Raw genomic sequence first — 15,572 nt, forward strand, 5'->3', positions numbered from 1 at the left:
GTTTTGCCAGGGAAATTGAAGGGAATGTTTTCTAATAGATAATTAGATCAATCACCTAAACGCTATAAAACATTTCAAACATTTCATTGCAGGATGATGATGTTTTCTTTGGTGTGTCACCGCAAACACAATCTCACACACACACACACACACACACACACACACACACAAATATCATCAACAGGGAAAAGGTGAAAAGAAAATATTTATTTTCCTTCGTAAAATATAAAAAACACACCAAAAATAAAACACACCAAATAAAAAACAAAAATTAACCCAACTAAGCTGTTTTAGTTTATACAAAAATATAATATATTATAATATAATATAATATATTGTGCACATTTGATTTTGGGGGTTAAAAAAATAACAAATATCTGTCTCTCTCTCTTCTCACAGTATGGAGGGATCATCGTGAACATCTCAGATCACTCCACTGTTATCGGCTTCACTGACTACTATGAAGGAGCGGCTCCGGCTCTCATCGTCAACCACACGCCCTGGGTCACAGTCTGCTACAGACAGAGGTCAGTAACAACACGCCCTGGGTCACAGTCTGCTACAGACAGAGGTCAGTAACAACATGCCCTGGGTCACAGTCTGCTACAGACAGAGGTCAGTAACGACACACCCTGGGTCACAGTCTGCTACAGACAGGTCAGTAACCATGGCAGTAAAAATGGCTGCCTCCGTGGCTCTCCGGCTCGAACAGTAACATCAACGTTCATTGAGTTTAAACAGCCATAAGTGCAGTTATTGCAGAAATAGACTCCATAACAACAATTAAACAAGAGCAGGAGTTGCACCAGCGAGGTTTCTCAGCAGAAAATATGTTTTCGCCGTTGTTCTGAGTGGATTTAGATTTGACTGGATCTGATGCTGATTGGCTGAAGGACTGGCTACTTCCACCCACTGAAATCACTGTGCACAGCGCTGAGTCCAGACGGATCCACAGAACCAAACAGTTCACACATCTGGATGGTTTTAACCAGGCTAGTGTTAGAATACTGTTTCCACACTGTCGTCTATATATATTAGGGCTGTCCCAGCGAGTCGACGTAATCGATGACGTCGACTACGTAATTACGTCGACGCACGCTACGTGCTTCGACGCGTCACGTGTGGCTAATTTTAGCAGCTAACTGTTACTTTTCGTTACTTTACATGGCAGTAAAATGCCACTGAATGACCAAATTGATTTAACTTTTAACCATTTCGATTTCCACTTTCAATACGGACCCCCAGCATTGGTTAGTTGTTAACGTTGTGACTATATTTATAACGTTAATAACATACTCCGGTTTGCGGGCTGAATCTGTGTGTTGCGCAATAGCTACAAGTCGCACTCTGGCTGTAGACCCGAGTTCTGGAAACCGGAGTAGCCTACGTTATAAACGTTATAAATATAGTCACGTTATAAACAACTAACCAATACTGGGGTCCGTATGGAAAGTGGAAATCGAAATGGTTAAAAGTTAAATCAATTTGGTCATTCAGTGGCATTTTACTGCCATTTAAAGTAACGACAAGTAACAGTTAGCCGCTAACATAGAGCGAGTGCTCTTCTTGTTCTTCTGGAAATTGCAGCAGTTTAAATTGCAACTAGACACATTACTGCCCTCCACAGGACGGGACAAACTTCATCTTTCTCAGACTTGTTTAGACGTCAGCGGTTTAGACTCCGTTAGTGTCCTCTAGTAAGAGAGTGGCGTCAGCGGAGGACCAAAATGCAAGAATCATTAGCCAATGAACAGCCAGGAATGGGTCTCGCGCTACTTTTGCATGCTAAAATAAAGCCGATAATGTACAATTTGATTCATTTCAAGGGATGAAAAACCCTTTCAAAGTACAACACTGTCTATTTTGATGCAACTCGACAGTGCTGCTTTTTTTACTGAAGAGTTCCACTTTCTACTTCCTGGAAAAAAAACTGGTCCATTGGAGTGAATGGAGATGTCGGAACTCTTCTATTATACGGCTCTGGACTCCGTTATACAGGCCGTCCGGCATGTGTAGAAATATATATATTTGTTAAATTCTTGCATCATTGTTTGTTTCCTTGGTCCTGATCTTTGCTGTCTATTCTGACTGCTCTTCTTCGTCGTCTTGTTTTAATTAACAGTTTAGTTAACAAACTGGTTAGGCCCTTTACCGCCACCTAGTGGTCGGAGGGTATGCTGGCTGTCTGGGGGGAAATGAAATTTCGAATAAATTATAATGCACTTATATTTCAGTCTGTGGGATGAAATGGTGGCCCATACATTGCAGTTATGTTTTATATCATTTTTTTAATTAATAATCACCGTAACTTTAAATCCAACTTTAAATTTTAGAGCCTAAGATGTCAGCTTTGACAAGAGCGGCAAAGGGCAAATGGAAATTTGCCTTCATGCAATTTAATTTAGTGAGGTAGATTACTTTCACTTTGATTCAAGATGTCTGTCCTGAGGAGACTGCTGTTAGGATGAGAACAACACATTCACACTGGAATGATTTAAAATTCTTACACCATAAAGCCTACACCACAAGCCCCTCATAAACAATTGTCATCAAGGGAGTCCAGTCTGGATGGATGTAATGGATGACATTACACATTACAATAGTTCCGAGGCCGATTTTCACACAACTGACTGTCAGGAGCGGTGTTAGACATGTGGATCTATTCGCGGGTAGTTGATGAAGCTGGGGTGTTGTGGAACTTGATGGCTGGGGCTGCACTGTTCGAGGTTTTGGGAACGGTTGCAGAGATTGCAGAGATTGGTATGATCCTTGATGAGAATTTATCAATCACTGGCCAAGGCCTGCAGGAGCAGGCCCTTATAGACCCGAATATGACATCACCTGTGTTATGACATCACATGTGTTATGACATCACCAGCGAGGCCATCGGAAGGCATGATTGAGACACTTGGTGGAGACACAGGTGGATCACAGGTGGATCATGACATCATCAGTGATCGATGACATCATAGTAGGAATGACGACGTCAACGTAGGAATGGTGACGTCATCCTAACAGTACCCTCCCCTCAACGGGCGTCACCCGGCGCCCGATCAGCCGCAAGGAAATCCCGAATGAGCGCAGCGTCAAGGATGAACCGGCGGGGAACCCAACTGCGTTCCTCGGGGCCGTACCCCTCCCAATCCACCAGGTATTCAAACCCACGACCCCTGCGTCGCCTGTCCAACAGCCGCCGGACCGTGTAGGCAGGGTGGTCGTCGATTAACCGAGGCGGCGGGGGGGCCGCCGCAGGAGGGCACAAGGGACTAGAGTGCACCGGCTTGACCTGGGATACGTGGAAGGTATGGTTGATGCGACGGAGAGAAGCAGGTAGAACCAAGCGGACAGCCGCAGGGTTCACAACCCGCTCAATAACAAAAGGCCCGATAAAACGGGGCGCAAGCTTCCTTGACTCAACCTTCAGGGGAACGTTCCGAGACGAGAGCCACACTCTCTGACCCGGTGCATAGGCTGGGGCCGGTGTGCGGCGGCGGTTAGCCTGGACTTGCGTCTTGGCAGAGGAACGTAATAGTGATGCGCGAGCCCTCTTCCACGTGCGACGGCAACGGCGCAAATGTGTCTGCATGGAAGGCACCGCAACCTCCTCCTCCTGGGAGGGGAACAAGGGCGGCTGAAAACCGAAGCAGCATTCAAAGGGAGACATGCCGGAAGAGGCGTTGGGGTGCGTGTTGTGGGCGTACTCAACCCACGGCAACTGGGCACTCCAGTGGGAGGGGTCAGCAGCTGTGGTGCAACGCAGCATGGTCTCCAACTCCTGGTTGACCCTCTCGGCTTGGCCATTAGTCTGCGGGTGATAACCCGACGAGAGGCTGACAGTCGTGCCAAGAGCCGTACAGAAGGCCTTCCAAACCTGAGAAATGAACTGGGGCCCCCGATCGGACACAATGTCAGACGGAATGCCATGTGCCCGGTACACGTGTAAAACCAAGAGGTCCGCCGTCTCCTTGGAGGACGGGAGTTTAGGAAGTTGGATAAAATGAGCCCACTTAGAGAATCTGTCAATGACGGTCAAGATGACCGGAAGGCCTGACGAGGGTTTAGTCGAAGTCTTGTTTCGGGCGCAGACCGGGCAAGCGGCGACGAACTCCCTAGTATCCCCCTCCATGGCGGGCCACCAGAAGCGCCTGCGGATGAAGGCAAGGGTCCGTCTAACCCCAGGGTGACAAGTAAGCCGCGTCGAGTGGCCCCACAGAAGAACCTCAGAACGGGCGGAGTCAGGAACGAATAGACGTCCCGGCGGGACCCCCTTTTGGTCAGGCTGTCCCTGTAGGGCTAGACGGACACGCAATTCAATCTCCCACGTTACCGCGGCCACAAAACAGGCCGCAGGCAACACGGGTTCGGGCTCAGCCCGTATGTCAGCAGAGAACTGGCGGGACAGGGCGTCTGGCTTGACGTTCTTAGAACCCGGTCGGTAAGTTAAGGTGAAGTTGAACCTCCCGAAAAACAGGGTCCACCTGGCCTGCCGGGAATTCAATCTCTTAGCGGCCTGGATGTAGGCCAGGTTCTTGTGGTCCGTCCACACGACGAACGGGAGCTTGGAACCCTCCAGCCAATGGCGCCACCCCTCCAGAGCTGACTTAACTGCCAGCAGCTCACGATCGCCGACGTTATAATTGGCTTCAGCGGGTGAAAGCTTACATGAGAAAAAGGCGCAAGGATGGACCTTATGATCTCCAGGAGAGCGTTGAGAGAGAACAGCCCCAATTCCAGTCTCTGAGGCATCAACCTCAACGATGAACTGCAGTTCTGGGTCAGGTTGGGAGAGCACGGGAGCTGTAGAGAAACGGCGTTTGAGCTCGCTAAAAGCAGTCTTGGCCAGGGGGGTCCACCGAAACGGAGTAGAGGTGGAGGTGAGGGCGGTAAGAGGGGAAGCCACACTGCCGTAGTTGCGGACAAATCGTCGATAAAAATTGGCAAACCCAAGGAACCGTTGAAGCTGTTTCAAGGTAGAGGGTTCAGGCCAATCCGCCACAGCCGCGACCTTGGCGGGATCCATGCGCAACTCACCTTCGGCAATCACATATCCGAGGAAGGACACAGTGGAAGCATGAAATTCACACTTCTCAACCTTGACGAAGAGGCTGTTCTCCAACAGCCGTTGGAGCACTAGGCGGACATGTTGTTGATGGTCGTCAAAATCCTGAGAGAAGATGAGGATGTCATCCAAGTAGACCAACACGAAGAGGCCGATCATATCCCTCAGAATGTCATTTATGAGAGCCTGGAAGACGGCGGGGGCGTTAGTAAGCCCGAAAGGCATAACCAGGTACTCAAAATGGCCAAGGGAAGTGTTGAAGGCCGTCTTCCACTCGTCCCCCTCCCTAATGCGGACAAGGTGGTAGGCATTCCTTAGATCAAGTTTGGAGAATATCAGGGGAGGTACGGTGGTGCAGTGGTAAGCACTATCGCCTCACAGCTCGAAGGTCGTGGGTTCGATTCCCACCTGGGCCGATGTGAACACTGAAGGAATGCGTGCCCGTCCGCATGTCCTCGAGTGCCCACCACCCGGGTGGGGGTCGGCAAAATGGCCTTTCTGTGTGGAGTTTGCATGTTCTCCCCGTGCCTCCCGGGGGTCTCCTTCATATAGGAACCCCCTTCACAAAAACATGCAACATCCTGGTTGCTTATATGGTTCCTCCTCTGATCGTTAAGGGCGCCTGTTCAGAGGGAGGGGAACTGGTTGGAATAGCGTGAACCTCCCACGTGCTATGTCCTACCGGTGAAGCTTCCTCGGGCAGGTGAAAAGAAGCGGCTGACTTGACTGCCCATGTCTCGGAGGATGCATGGAATCAGTCTCGGCTCTCCCCAGATCGGCAGAGGATGGAGTAGCAACCAGGATTGAGTAATTCAAATGAGCACTAAACGGGGGATAAAAATGGGATAAAAAATCGGGAAAAAAAAAAAAACATAAAAAAAAAATATATATATATATATATAAGTTTGGAGAATATCTTGGAGCCATGAAGGGGTGGGAAGGCAGAGCTAATGAGTGGCAGGGGCTATGTGTTCTTCACCGTGATGTCGTTCAACCCTCGGAAATCAATGCATGGTCTGAGGGTCCCATCCTTCTTCCCCACAAAGAAAAACCCAGCGGCCATCGGGGACGACGAGGGCCTAATGATGCCCGCAGCCAAGGAGTCACGGATGTAGGTCCTCATGGACTCCTGCTCAGGGCGGGAGAGGTTGTATAGCCGGCTCCGGGGAAAGGTTGCCCCGGCCTTAAGGTCAACAGGGCAATCAAACGGCCGGTGGGGAGGGAGGGACAGCGTATGCTCCTTCCCGAACACCGGGGCCAAATCATGGTAAACCATGGGAACGGACGACAGATCCGTGGGAGCCGCAGCCGACACCGGTGCAGGGGAAGCCGGAGAGAGCGCGGCGACCAGGCAATTTGCCTGACGCAACATCCATAGCAGTCTCCAGTGTGGGGGGTTTGGAACGACGGAGGTTAAAGCGGAGCTCACCGGATGCAAAATGGGTAATGAACTGCTCCCTCGCCAACAGATCCTGGGTGTGAGCGTCAGCCGAGGGGTAGGCTCTACTAACAAGCCTCCGCAGGTGGCTGCCAAACTCCTGGGCTGATTCGCCACGTAGCCGGCGTCTTGAAGCAAGGCTCGCCCGAGACCAGCCCTCACTATCGTACGGCTCGAAACATCTAGCCAAAGCGGCCTTCAACAAGGTGAAATCGCCCTTAGTCTCTGCTGAAAGGCCACTAAAAAAGTCCCGAGCGCGGCCAGACAGCAGCAATGGCATAAATTCTAATCTTAATTGGTCATCCCACCCATTCACCTTGGCAGCAAGCTCGAAATGTTCAGACCAGTCCGACCAATCGCGGCCGGTACCAGTGAACGTTTCAGGCATGAAAACTGGGCGGGGGGCCGAGATGCGGCTAGGCCCTACGAAGCCCGCCCCGGCGCCCTGTGGGGCCGCCTGCTGCAGAAACCCCGGGGGGGAGGAAGTAGAAGCAGCAGCAGGGGGGATAGGTGGTACTGGGGTGAGAAGATCTAGCCGACCAACCAGGAGGGCGTGCCGATCATCGGCTTGGGAAGCCTTGAAAGCTGCCTCCCTCTGGCCGTCGAGCACGTCCCGAAGGACGTTCGCGTAGAGCGCCTGCCCCAGTTGCATGTCCGCGAGTCGCGCGCCCAGGTCAGAAATAGTAGAAATCAGTGCTGTCTGGGAGGTGTCGCCTGGTGGGCCACCTGACGTGGCCGGCGGGGAAACTGGGGTCTCGGGAGCTTCCTCCTTGACTGGCGGAAGTGTGTCCGCTAGATCCGCTTCAGAGTGATTGGGGGCCTCCTCCTTGATTGTATTGATTGTTTACTCTTTATATCAATTATATTGTACTCCCCTCTGTAGATTGTAACGTCCATTTTTATGCTGACGATACAATTCTATATTGTTTTGGTCACACCCCAGCACAAGCCAATGCAAAATTGCAGACTGCTTTTATTAACTTTGAAAGGTCTCTTCTGATCCATAAATTGTCAGTGTTGGTACATTTTGGGCTAGTGCAGTGTAATTTTCTGTGTTCGCATTGTTATAAATGTGATATAAATGGTCAAATGGCGATGAATTTTGAAATTGGGTGGGGGATTGGGGCATATATCAAGGATTTTCACACTTCAGTGCCTCAGCTCATTTTTGGCCCCGGGAATCAAAAATGTTTACTGCATTTATGTAATATCCAGAAATGAATAGATAGATTCCCCATTGAAAACCACTATAAAGTGCAAAAAAGTGCTATTTTTGAGCTCCAAGACACTTTTTACAAAAAAGCATTTTTTTTATGACTTCCTCCAGATATTTTGGACATAAGGCTTCAAAATTATGGTTTTTAATATTTTTCAGCAGATTGCAACATTTTCTCATGTATGGCATGCATCTATAAAGTGCAAAAAAGTGCTATTTTTGAGCTCCAAGACACTTTTTACAAAAAAGCATTTTTTTATGACTTCCTCCAGATATTTTGGACATAAGGCTTCAAAATTATGGTTTTTAATATTTTTCAGCAGATTGCAACATTTTCTCATGTATGGCATGCATCTATTGCAATCAATTTAGCTGGTTTCTGTTTGTGCTGCATTATGGACCACTACAGCCCAATGGAATAAATAATTTCAGCTAAAATGGTGTTCATATGGATGTGTGTGTGTGTGTGTGTGTGTGTGTGTGTGTGTGTGTGTGTGTGTGTGTGTGTGTGTGTGTGTGTGTGTACACACACACACACACATCCATATGAACACCATTTTAGGGATGGGGTTTTGGGGGGAGGGAGGGACAAAAAAAACATGCCTATATTGAAGTCAGCTCAAGTTGTGTGTGTGTGTGTGTGTGTGTGTGTGTGTGTGTGTGTGTGTGCGCACACACACACACACACACACACACACACACACAAGCAACTTGAGCTGTCCCCCCACCCCCCCACCAAAGCCCCATCCCGATGTGCAAACATGAGATTGAGCAAAAAAGGAAAAAAAGATTCTCCCTCTATTGTTGTTGAGGCCAAAAATGGTTAGTACTTGCCCAGAAGGACTCACTCTAATTGCCCAAAAATGGTCAATTAGATGGTCTAAAAAAATATACAGTGCATTTTTTTTTTAAATTGTCACTGAATAAAAAGTAACAATGGAACAAAATAAATATTGGTAATAATCTTTTACATAGACCCCACTGTGATAATCCCACCCAAAAACATTCCCTTTGGATTATATTTTGTGCAGAGATTGTGGAAATCTGTAAAAGCAGCAAGTGAAACTGTTTATAGTCAAGACAAACTGGCTTATAATGGGTTACATTTCTGAAAATGAATAAATATTTTTGGTATGTATAGCTTCATCTGAAGGTAAAATGTTTGAAAGAAAAAAGAAAAAAGTTTTTTTTTTTTTTTTTACCATTCTTATCATTAGAAAAATAATTAGCCAAAACAGGACAATGGGAGGGGCATAACAATGAAGGGTAAGTATTAGTTAACAGTGTACAAGGGTTAAACTCAGACAAGACCAAATCAATGATGTTCTCTCGGTCCACTGATGGCATCAACAGTTTCTGTATTCGCACACTCCATGGTGTGCAAATTGAAACTGTTGACTCATATAAATATCTTGGTATTTGGCTGGATTCCAAATTGTCCTTTCAGAACCACGTTGAACACCTCGCTAAGAAGTTAAGAGGAAAAATTGGTTTTCTATACAGGAATAAATCCTGCTTCTCACTCTGTACTAGGAAGTCCATTGTTCAATCATTAATTATGTCTGTTTTTGATTATGGTGATGTCGTGTATATGCATGCTGCAGCTTCTGTTTTGAGGCCGCTTGATGCGGTGTATCACAGTGCCCTGCGTTTTATAACAGGTGATACATTTCTTACACATCGTTGTATTTTATATGAGAAGGTAGGCTGGTCCTCCCTGTCGGCTCGAAGGGAACAACACTGCCTTCTATTTATTTATAAAGCCTTGCTCGGGAAGCTTCCCTCTTATTTGTCTTCACTCATTAGTCTGAACAACACATGCTATCATACACGCTCTCAATCACTCATCAGTCTATCTGTACCCCGCGTAAGGACTGAGCTAGGAAAGACTGCATTCTCCTTTTATGCCCCTAACAAATGGAACTTACTCCAGAGCTTTTTAAAACTAGACCACTTAGTCCCCTTGGAGTCTTTTAGAGTGCTCACTGAGGGTACCCTATGCAACAGATGCTCTTGTTTTCTATGATGTTTTATACAATTGTATATTTCTTCTTTTTTATTTTGTTCTTTTATCTATTCTTGTTTGTATTCATGTAACTGCTGTACTGTATGTGTGCATATTGTAATCAGGGCTCCCTTGAAAATGAGAGCATGCTCTCAAGGGCACACCCTGTATAAATAAAGGTTAAATAAAAATAAAATAAAAATAAATTGGGGTGAGAAATTTGCCCGCTAGATCCATTTCTGAGTGATTGATACTGTCAGGAGCGGTGTTAGACATGTGGATCTATTCGCGGGTAGTTGATGAAGCTGGGGTGTTGTGGAACTTGATGGCTGGGGCTGCACTGTTCGAGGTTTTGGGAACGGTTGCAGAGATTGCAGAGATTGGTATGATCCTTGATGAGAATTTATCAATCACTGGCCAAGGCCTGCAGGAGCAGGCCCTTATAGACCCGAATATGACATCACCTGTGTTATGACATCACATGTGTTATGACATCACCAGCGAGGCCATCGGAAGGCATGATTGAGACACTTGGTGGAGACACAGGTGGATCACAGGTGGATCATGACATCATCAGTGATCGATGACATCATAGTAGGAATGACGACGTCAACGTAGGAATGGTGACGTCATCCTAACACTGACACATCACAACCCACCTGAATATCCGGTTTACTTCCTGTATACATAGCTGAGCGCAGGCTGATATTCGGCTCATATTAAATGTTAACGTTAGGCCGTGTCTCCGACAGACACATTAACATGGTAGCCTATTTCGGTCTTTATGTCTTGTAGTAGTTAGTAGTAGTTGTTGTTGTTGTTGTTGATAGTTGCCATAACAACCACCCTTGTCGGAAAGAGGTGCACACGCTGGGTAGCGTTGTTGTCCCGGAGGCGATTTTTTTTTTCCGGATGATGGCGAAGGCTATGCGAAGGCATAACCCGCCCCTCTCTGTCTCTGATTGGCCTAGCGTCAAACTTCCATCCAAACACATTCGCTTGGCTATCCTGCATTACATCTCTGTTACAGTCTCTGGTCAGACCGTCAGACTCAGTGGGTCAGACAGACATACAGCAGTTACGCTTGCTAGCCTGCATGAAAGACGCACTGGCATGAAAGACGCCAGCGTGTTTATGTTTTTAATATAGTCATATCTATGGTTTATAACGCTGCCACTAATCAGAGGCAGAGAGGGCCAGGGGTGCCTTCGCCTTCGCCATCATCCGAAAAAAATATCGCTTCCGGTAAGCTAGCTAGCTAGCTAATGTTAGCTGCTGGTTGGTTGGCTAACTAGCGAATGTTAGCCGTTAGCTAACGTTAACACGTTAACTAGACAAACACAGACATGCAGAGCTCCAAAAACAGAGCAATTCGTGATTTTGTTACTGTAGTTTCTGCAGAGTAACGTCCATGTACCTTTATGGATTGCACGGGGTTGGTATTGCAAAGGGATCTGACGGATAGTGCAGTAACAGTCAGCAGCTATGATAGCACAGCCAGTCGGGGGGAGGAAGTCCATATATGGTCCATCCGGTCATGGGGCACAGGACATTACGTCATCACAGGATAACAGCCAATCGGCTGGCTCAGATCTGTTCAAATCTGAGCCAGCCAATCGCGTTGTCCTGGCTGTTTGGGACGTGTATAAAAGGCAACCGCTGACCGGGGTGGGTGGGGGGAACCAGAGGAGAGGGGGAGAGAAGAGGAGAGGGAGAGGAGGGGAGAGGAGAAGAGAGAGGGGGAGAAGAGGAGGGGAGAGGGGGAGAGGAGGGGGGAGGAGACGGATAGTGCAGTAACCGTCAGCAGCTATGATAGCACAGCCAGTCGGGGGGAGGAAGTCCATATATGGTCCATCCGGTCATGGGGCACAGGACATTACGTCATCACAGGATAACAGCCAATCGGCTGGCTCAGATCTGTTCAAATCTGAGCCAGCCAATCGCGTTGTCCTGGCTGTTTGGGACGTGTATAAAAGGCAACCGCTGACCGGGGTGGGTGGGGGGAACCAGAGGAGAGGGGGAGAGGAGTGGAGAGGGGAGAGGAGGGGGGAGAGAAGAGGAGAGGAGAGGGGGAGGATGGGAGAGGAGCGGGGGAGAAGAGGAGGGGAGAAGAGGAGAGGAGGGGAGAAAAGAGGAGGGGAGAGGGGGAGAAGAGAGGAGGGGAGAAGGGGAGGGGAGAGGAGAGGGGAGGGGGAGGGGGAGAGGAGGGGAGAGGAGAGGAGGAGAGGAGAGCGCTGCCAGCGGCACCAGGCATCACCAGGAGGCGCTGTATGCTTCCTTTCTGAGTTTTGAAATAGAAACTCCTCACTGATGTTGACAGAAACTGACAAACTGACAAAGATGGCAAAAAGGAAGGATTCTTGGCCTTTCATTTCTATCAAGGAAAAGACTCAATCCACATGGCTTACGTTAAGTTTAATTTTTCAACAAGTAGCCCAGTGTAACAATGAAAAAATAGTGCTTGTTGAAAATTCCCCACAGTACAATGTCTCGTTTCCTTTCAGAGGCTTGAGCAGGTGACCTTTCTAAGTATTCCACAATGTGTCAGCAGATCTACATTACACTGCGTCCACACGAGGTCAGAGCCACGTTGTCCGAGTCGTCTCCACAGCTATGCAAATAACACAGGCAGGCCTACTTCACACACAGCAGCGTTTTACACTAAGTTCAAATATAGGCCATTTAAGTTGAGGCAGAGCAGAGGCAGCAGGTCAATGTTTTATGTACAACAGTACAGTCAGAAATGGTCATTTTTGGTGCACATAGCGTTAAGGACATAAAATTGCTTGGAAAAGAAAATGCACTGTGGCCTGCTAATTTGCATTACTGTAACAGTAGCATCAGTTTGCATTCAATCTAGGATGAACTCCTTATTTTCAATCTAAAACAAAACGTTGCATTTTGTCATCTAGGCTATAGTTATTATCATACAATGAGAAGATTCAAATAAATAAGACACTCTGTAGCATCTGCACAGTGTAAAAACATCTTTTGGTTTAAATTCCATTTTTTTAAACAGCCTGAACAGCTGGGCAAAACATTTTAAATAAGCTGAACATTCCATTCACGTCATGAGATTTTTTTCTCAGTCGTTTGTGACCAACTAACAGATAATAAATGCTAATAAAAAAGTTTATATATGGATATATATATATATATATATATATATATATATATAATCCCTCAAGTATTACAGTGGAACAGGACACTTAAAGGAGAATTTCGGTTTTTTTTAACCTGGATCCATCTCCTGGCATTAATTATGATTTGGCCACTCACCAGGCGATCTCCGCGGCGTTTCTGGCCATCCTAGCGTTGTTTTGACATCAATAGCGTCCAAGTCAGTTGTAAAATGGAGCTGACTTGGGGCCAAGTGTGAGCCTGTCTTTCCTGCATCTAAATAGCTATTTTTATTCCCGTTTTCGCCAAATATCGTCAGAATCTGATCCCTCAAGAAGCACCACAGTGATATTTCGCCAAAGGCTGTTTCCTGGAGTCCCACAGGGATCAAATTACCTCAAACGTGATCTCGGTCACCAAGTCTCGTGAAGTCGCGCGATACTTTCCTGCCGACTGACCAAGTACAGGAGGACGCTTTGCGGTGGTGGTTTTAGCGCAACCTATGTGGGGTTTGGCGTAACCTATGTGGGATTCGAAATAACGAAGGTTATGCCAAACCCCACATAGGTTGCGCTAAAACCACCACCGCAAAGCGTCCTCCTGTACTTGGTCAGTCGGCAGGAAAGTATCGCGGGACTTCACGAGACTTGGTGACCGAGATCACGTTTGAGGTAATTTGATCCCTGTGGGACTCCAGGAAACAGCCTTTGGCGAAATATCACTGTGGTGCTTCTTGAGGGATCAGATTCTGACGATATTTGGCGAAAACGGGAATAAAAATAGCTATTTAGATGCAGGAAAGACAGGCTCACACTTGGCCCCAAGTCAGCTCCATTTTACAACTGACTTGGACGCTATTGATGTCAAAACAACGCTAGGACGGCCAGAAACGCCGCGGAGATCGCCTGGTGAGTGGCCAAATCATAATTAATGCCAGGAGATGGATCCAGGTTCAAAAAAACCGAAATTCTCCTTTAATGACAAAGGAATGCTTTCAAACCAAGCATTGTGGCACATGAACAGAGAGAATGGCAGTGCTTAGAAAAACAGTCTACAAAGAGCTTCAAAGAAAGATGAAATGCATGACCCCCAGATTTGAAGTTAAAAAAGAAGAAAAAAGATATGGGACTAAGGTCGGCACTCAGCAGTATCTGATGCGAGCAATAATAGCCAGAAGTCAGAGTGGAACATTGTTTGGGACTGGGTTCAGTGACAGTACCCTACACGGACAAACTTGCACTCACACAGGTACTGCATACTAATACGGTGCATACAACTGTCTCGTCTTATTGGTTGATTGTTGTGTCTGGTGTTTGTGTTTTATTCCTTCTGTCCAAGGCTGAGGATGCCGGAGCCCAAGTATTTTGTTGTGTTTTCTACTTAAATATCTGAAGTGAATTTTATGACGCAGATGACGATACAGATGAACTTGAAGGGCTGAATCAGCAGCTTTTGTTCTCCTCCACAGCTTTCTCTCGCATCTCGTGCAAAACTGGTGTCAGGATTGCTTTCAAAGTCTTGTATAAAGCCTGGTTGTTCTCAGAGGCAGCGTGAATCTGGAGAGAAAAGGAAATATTAGATCATGTAACGAATAAAAAAACAACCCACACAGTATATCACTAACACCCACAGAATAGTGCTACAAAGGGCATATACACTGTATATTGAGGTACTCCTCACCTTGGTAAACATTTGTATCATTTGGTTAAGAAAAGCGGTCTCCACTTCTTCAGGTATTGCCAGAAGATGAGCTGCACAGTCCAGAACACACAGCAAAGTCAGCCTGTGGCCCTGTGAACAGGAGCAAGGAGAGGACAGTACTGTAGAGTGTAGACTTTATACACCATATTATCAGAGTTTACAGGAACATAGTGTTGTAATCAATATGAAAAGAAGGGATTCCACACGCTTAAATCTAAGCAATAGTTCACTAATAGTTCACTTTACTAATGTTGTAAACAATGTTGTAATCAATAACAGTATCAATAGCACATACAGTACACTTGAATACCATGATAGTGGCATTTACTTAAATGGTAAATGACTGCATTTATATAGCGCTTTTCTATTCTACCGACCACTCAAAGTGCTTTACAACAATGCCTACATTCACCCATCGATCGTGGCAAGCTACCACACAGAGTGCTGGCGCAAGCATCGGGGGTTCAGTTTCCCAAGGGCACTTGGACATACAGACTGGAGCAGCCGGGGATCGAACCACCACCTTTCTGATTAGTGGACGATCCGCTCTACCTCCTGACCATAGCCACCAATGTAATTGTGGTGGGCCACCACAATTACATCAAAACGGTTTCACATTTCCATTCATCACATTGGGGAGCCAACAATTAATAATTGTGTAATTTGGCAAATATTGAAGTGTTTATTACATTTTCAATTCCCCTGACCTGTCCTGGCGTGGTATATCAAGTGCTTCCATTAAGTGTTGAATGTTCCATTCATGCATTCCTTTATAACTGGGAACTGGTAATGTTACCGGTTCAAAGTTCATGAGCTGGGACGGTGACGTCACTAGAGCTGGTATTTCCCATTCCAAACTCGTAGGAGCCTCAGCAGCCCCAACCTCAAAAATCCAAGATGGCTGATCCGCGCAACAACAGTAGTTATAATCGTATAAATGCTATTTAGCACTTCTGTCTTGTTTGTGTCTCGTTAAATCAGCTGTACACACAGCACGGCCTACTTCTATCTGTGTGGACATGAGGCTGCAGTG

The 15,572-nt window shown here is 46.8% G+C and overlaps 1 pseudogene across 1 annotated transcript in view; it reads left to right on the forward strand.

Moving 5' to 3' along the window:
- The window catches only part of LOC310777399 (intermembrane lipid transfer protein VPS13C-like), a 109,993-nt pseudogene that overhangs the window by 35,946 nt on the left and 58,475 nt on the right, over positions 1–15,572 (forward strand). The window contains exon 24 of the transcript in view: positions 400–527. The product of the transcript in view is annotated as an intermembrane lipid transfer protein VPS13C-like (transcript). The remainder of the gene's footprint in view (positions 1–399; positions 528–15,572) is intronic.

The sequence above is a fragment of the Poromitra crassiceps genome, assembly GCF_964638095.1.
Source record: "Poromitra crassiceps genome assembly, chromosome: 5".
Taxonomy (NCBI): Eukaryota; Metazoa; Chordata; class Actinopteri; order Beryciformes; family Melamphaidae; genus Poromitra; species Poromitra crassiceps.